Source organism: Bos indicus x Bos taurus, chromosome 4 (assembly GCF_003369695.1).
Source record: "Bos indicus x Bos taurus breed Angus x Brahman F1 hybrid chromosome 4, Bos_hybrid_MaternalHap_v2.0, whole genome shotgun sequence".
Lineage (NCBI taxonomy): Eukaryota > Metazoa > Chordata > Mammalia > Artiodactyla > Bovidae > Bos > Bos indicus x Bos taurus.
The window spans coordinates 96,277,155-96,283,154 of NC_040079.1; positions in this window are offsets into that span (position 1 = coordinate 96,277,155).

Genomic DNA, 6,000 nt, shown 5'->3' on the forward strand with positions numbered 1-6,000 from the left:
GAAGATTTTCTTATCTCTGCTCACTGTTCTTTAGAATTCTGCATTAAAATGGATTTATCTTTTCTTTTCTCCTTTGTCTTTTGCTTCTCTTCTTTTCATAGCTATTTGTAAGGCTTCCTCAGACAACCATTTTGCCTTTTTGCACTTCTTCTTCTTGGCGACGGTTTTGATCACGGCCTCCTGTCCAATGTTATGAAGTTCTGTCCATAGATCTTCAGGCACTTTATCTATCAGTTCTAATCCCTTGAATCTATTTGTCACTTCCACTGTATAATGTAAGGGATTTGATTTAGGTCATACCTGAAAGGCCTAGTGGTTTCCCTACTTTCTTCAATTTAAGTCTGAATTTTGCAACAAGGAGTTCATAATATGAACCACAGTCAGCTCCTGGTCTTATTTTTGCTAACTGTATAGAGCTTCTCCATCTTTGACTGCAATGAATATAATCAATCTGATTTCGGTATTGACCATTTGTTGTTGTCCATATGTAGAGTCATCTCTTATGTTGTTAGACAAAGCTATTTGCTATGACCATTGTGTTCTCTTGGCAAAACTCTATTAGCCTTTGCCCTGCTTCATTTTGTACTACAAGGCCAAACTTTCCTTCTACTCCAGGTATCTCTTGACTTCCTACTTTTGCATTCCAGTCCCCTATGACGAAAAGGACATCTTTTATTGGTGTTAGGTCTAGAAGGTCTTGGGTAGGTCTTCATAGAAGTGTTCAACTTCACCTTTTTCAGCATTAGTGGTTGGGTCATAGACTTGGATTACTATGATATTAAATGGTTTGCCTTGGAAATGAACAGAGATCATTCTGTCATTTTTGAGATTGCATTTTGGACTCTTCTGTTGACTATGATGGCGTCTCCATTTCTTATAAGGGATTCTTGCCCAAAGTAGTAGATATAATAGTCATCTGAATTAAATTTGCCCATTCTGGTCCATTTCAGTTCACTTATTCCTAAAATGTCACTGTTCACTCTTACCATCTCCTATTTGACCACTTTCAACTTACCTTGATTCGTGGACGCAACATTCCAGGTTCCTATGCAATATTGTTCCTTATGGCATTGGACTTTACTTCCATCACCACTGGGCTTCATTTTTGCTTTGGCTCAGCCTCTTCATTCTTTCTGGAGCTATTTCTCCACTCTTCACCAGTAGCATATTGGGCACCTACTAACCTGGGTAGTTAATCTTTCAATGTCATATCTTTTTACCTTTTCATACTGCTCATGGGGTTCTTAAGGCAAGAATACTGAAGTGGTTTGCCATTCCTTTCTCCAGTGGACCACGTTTTGTCAGAACTCTCCACCATGTCTCATGTGTCTTGGATGGCCCTACACAGCATGGCTCATAGTTTGATTGAGTTAGACAAGGCTGTGATCCAAGTAATTAGTTTGGTTAGTTTTCTGTAATTGTGGTTTTCGTTCTGTCTGCCCTCTGATGGATAAGGATAAGAGGCTTGTGGAAGCTTTGAAGAGGAAAATTTTTGTCAAATCAATTTCTACAGAATAAGTGCCAAAGAATGTGCGAAAATGAATCATTTCATATGAGACATGGCAGTTTTATTTAAGACTGCCATATTAATAACACTATAGCCCTTTACATCATCATCTACTGTAATCCATATGGTTTTAACCAGAGGCCATATAAGTGAACATATAAGGGGATATGTCTGTGTCTGTCTGTGTTAGTTGCTCAGTCCTATCCACTCTTTGCAACCCCATGAGCTGTAGCCCACCAGGCTCCTCTGTTTATGGAATTTTCCAGGCAGGAATATGGAGTGGGTTGCTATTTCCTCCTCCAGGGGATCTTCCTGACGCAGGAATTGGACCCAGGTCTCCTGTATTGTAGGCAGATTCTTTAACATCTAAGCCTCCAGGGAAGCTCAGAAGAGGATATAATGGGGGCCAATCATAGTGAATCCTTCACTTTTTTTATGTAGATACATTGCTATATTATATATTGATATATTTTTAAACTAAAATCAAATATAGGTATAATAAAACTCATTTTTTATTTTAATTATGAATGGTAATTATTTGGAAAGAAACTTATGGTTCAAAGAAGCTTGTCATACATATATCTTTAAAACAGTAAGAGTTATAGGTGAATAGTTTCATATTTTATTATATATATTATTTTTCATAAATATAATTTCCTCCACAATATCATATCTTTCTTTCTTCTCATGGAAGTGTTCAGGAGATAAACTTTCATTTTTGAAATTTTGTCAAACAAAGACCATATCTCAAGGGTCAAAGTCAATGAGTCTTCACCAGGCTGAACACAGTAATGGAACTGCCCCCCAGATTGAGAGGTAGGGCATTATTAAGATACCAAAAATCTTTCTTGAGTACCCCATTTCACTTAATAACCCTAACGATAAAGGTGACTGCTGTCCTGACTTAAGAGCTTAGATTAGTTCTGCTTCTTTTTGCTATTAATGGAATCATACATTATGTGCCCGTCTGTTTCTGACTTCTTTGTTTCAACATTTTACTTGTGAAATTTATCCATGCTTTTGCCTTTAGTTGCAAATCATTCATTCCTGTTACTGTGTAGTATCTTTTTGTAAGGATATTCCATTTTAGTCAACCTAAACATTTATAGATAACAGTAAGGAATACCTTTTCAGATATTTATTGGCTTTTAAATATCTAGTATCTTTTGCAAATATCTGTTCAAGTCTTTTGTACATTCTTCTGTTAGATTTTTGTCTTTCTCCTATAATAAGTTTATTTTAAATATGTTTTTTGTTAGAGTATATATACTGCAAATATTTTTTCCACTCTGTGGATTGTGGTATCTTTTGCCAAATATTAAGATGGTAATAAAAGTTCAATTAAAAGAAGAGTTCTAAAAAATTTATTTGAATGTATTCTATCCTTCACTATTTATTTTATCTAAAAAGCTGATTTTATCTCTTGATATATTTAAGAACAAACATACTCTTTTTACCGATATATGAATAAACAGCTTTTTCAACATTGACTCTCCATTATCTGAATGAATTATCAGACTCTTTGCCTAAAGGGGACCATTAGTATACTAAGTAGTTTTTTACCAAATAGTTTAAGGTTCATATATATTCATTTTTAGTAAACCAGCATATTGTTGACAGTGGGATCAGTAATGCTACCAACTAATGCCTAAGTGTCAACATTTCAAGCAAATCATTTCTTATGTCAAATTCCGTTTACTCAAGGAATAAGCAAATTATTATAATTATCTCCTCTCACCTAGTTTTTAGTAGATTAATTGACAATTCTGTCTTTTTATGGATGAATGCATATATACATATGTGTGTGTGTGATGAAATAACACACACACATACATAGAGTTGAAAATAGTGACTTACCAGAGGATAACTGCAAATAATATTTCAGGCCTGAAGAACATTTAATTACAAGTATACGTTTGACATCATTTATTACTGTGATTTGCAACAAGTCTACAAGATTCAAATATAAAGATGTTAAGTTTCCTCTAAGCAAAAGCATTGATCTGAAGACTTTTAACTTCTTCCCATTAACAAAATATATCGGAAAAGTGTGGGAAAGGCCAAATAGAGCTATTTGTTCTTAAATACTTTAAAGCACTGCATTTTTTTCAAAGTATTCCTTAAGATTTCCTAAAGGAAATCAGTCCTGAATATTCATTGGAAGGACTGCTGTTGAAGCTGAAACTCCAATACTTTGGCCACCTGATGCGAAGATCTGACTCATTTGAAAAGACCCTGATGCTGGGAAAGATTGAGGTCAGAAGGAGAAGGGATGACAGAGGATGAGATGGTTGGATGGCCTCACTGACTCAATGGACATGAGTTTGAGTATATGGGAGTTGGTGATGGACAGGGAGGCCTGGCATGCTGCAATCCATGGAGTTGCAAAAAGTCGCACACGACTGAGCGACTGAACTGAACTGATGCCTTAAGCATAATCATTAATAAAAGAAATCATTAAATAGTATTGTTGTAGCCACATTTTCTGGGAAACAAACTCACTCAGAAGGACAATGCAGATAGTGGAGAGCAGTTTATTACACTGGCAGGCCCAAGGCAAAGTCTCCTCTTAGCCAAGGACCCACACCGACCTTTGTGAAAACCTTGTATACCTTAAATGTACTGCTCAAGCCCACATCCCCAAATTCCTTAAACCTAGCCTGGAAAGTGTTAAAGGGAGATACAATCAGGTTACAGCCATGATTCATAATCAGAAGGGTCAGCTGGTTATACATTGTAGCCTATACCAATGGGTACCATAAAGATTACAGAGGTGATTGACTACAAGGGGATTATTACATTCTTTTTGGCAATGGGAAATCTTGGTATAGAATCTGGTGTTTATCATTCTGGGAGGCCAGTTCGGCCATGGTATGTTATCCCCATGGCTACCAGGCGCATAGTCCAAAGCTCACTGAAAGTGCAAGATGGAGTTTCCTTCTTTTCCTTCGGCCTGTTCCTTTCCTCCCTCAGTATAAATAGGAGAAAGAATAAAACAGAATAGGGAAGTAGTAATATCAGTATCATTTAGAGTTTGTAACTTTAAAATTTCTAGTTTTTGAAAATAGCCTAATATTTCCTCCAGATTACATTAAAATAATTGTACAGCATTCTTTTCTTCTACAGTGACTTTTTTTGTGTGACTAAGTGATTTAAGAACAAAAACAAATGTTCCTTTGAATTATTTTTCATTTTCAATCCGTTCCTTAGGGGCCATTGTTTTTTCTTTCTCTATTTAAAATTTTAAATCTAAGCCCAAAATGTTCTCTGATGCATTAGAAACATATTTTCCCCCTATGCTCTTGACTTTGCCTAGATGGATAAGTCATAAAAGGATGGGGGCATAAGCTGTTTTTAGAATTGTCTAATGTACAACTACTTCTCTAAATTAAAGAAGTACTCCTTCCAAGTAAACTCCTCTTCATATACACACATATGCATATTCATGCATAAAAATAAGCTAAATAAGTCACAGGAGACATATTTTTTCTTGGACTTTTATTTCAGGAACTGTAAAATCCAGCCGAAAGGAAATGGGTTGCAGAGAATACACAACTTATTTATTGTCAAATTCATTCAAGTTAAATGACTCAGTGGAGCCTGCAGTCATCAAGAGGAAGGGGAAGTTGAGTAATAGAAATATCCACAGTGTGTTATTTAACCAACAGAGAGCTATAATGGAAGACAAGTGAGAGTTTTGATTGAGGTGCGGGGCTCTCTCTGGAGTGGGCACTTGTACCTCTGTTTCATAGGCGAAAGCCACTGGGCGTCCAGTCACTTCATGTCTGTTTGATCTTTTAGGGGGTGGAATGACTCCTGATCTCTGTGCTGTAAAAATATCTGTGATGGTGTTCTGCTAAGAGCAAATATAAAAAATATCCAAATAACTGTACTAATCTTCATGTTTTCACATCTTACATATTTTTTTGGATGTTTCATTCTGGTCATTTTGTTGGACTGAATATAGATTTTTTTAAATTTATTTACTTAATGAGTCAGCACATTGAAGTTAATATTATAGTTTAGTAGCTGCTGCTGCTAAGTCACTTGAGTTGTGTCCGACTCTGTTGCGACCCCATAGACGCCAGCCCACCAGGCTCCCCCGTCCCTGGGATTCTCCAGGCAAGAACACTGGAGTGGGTTGCCATTTCCTTCTCCAATGCATGAAAGTGAAAAGTGAAAGTGAAGGCGCTCAGTCGTGCCCGAATCTTAGCGACCCCATGGACTGCAGCCTACCAGGCTCCTCCGTCCATGGGATTTTCCAGGCAAGAGTACTAGAGTGGGGTGCCATTGCCTTCTCCAAGTTTAGTAGCTTCCTTAACTAAAGTTCCAAACAAGAATTTCTTCATCTGAGAATTTATTTCAGAAACTTTTAGCCCTGTAGAAATAGCCAAAGCATCTAGATAACACCAATATCTTTGAAACATCAGAACAAATTTACAGTTCCAAAAATAGCTTCAACATGTTACCATCTCACTATTCAATACGGCATG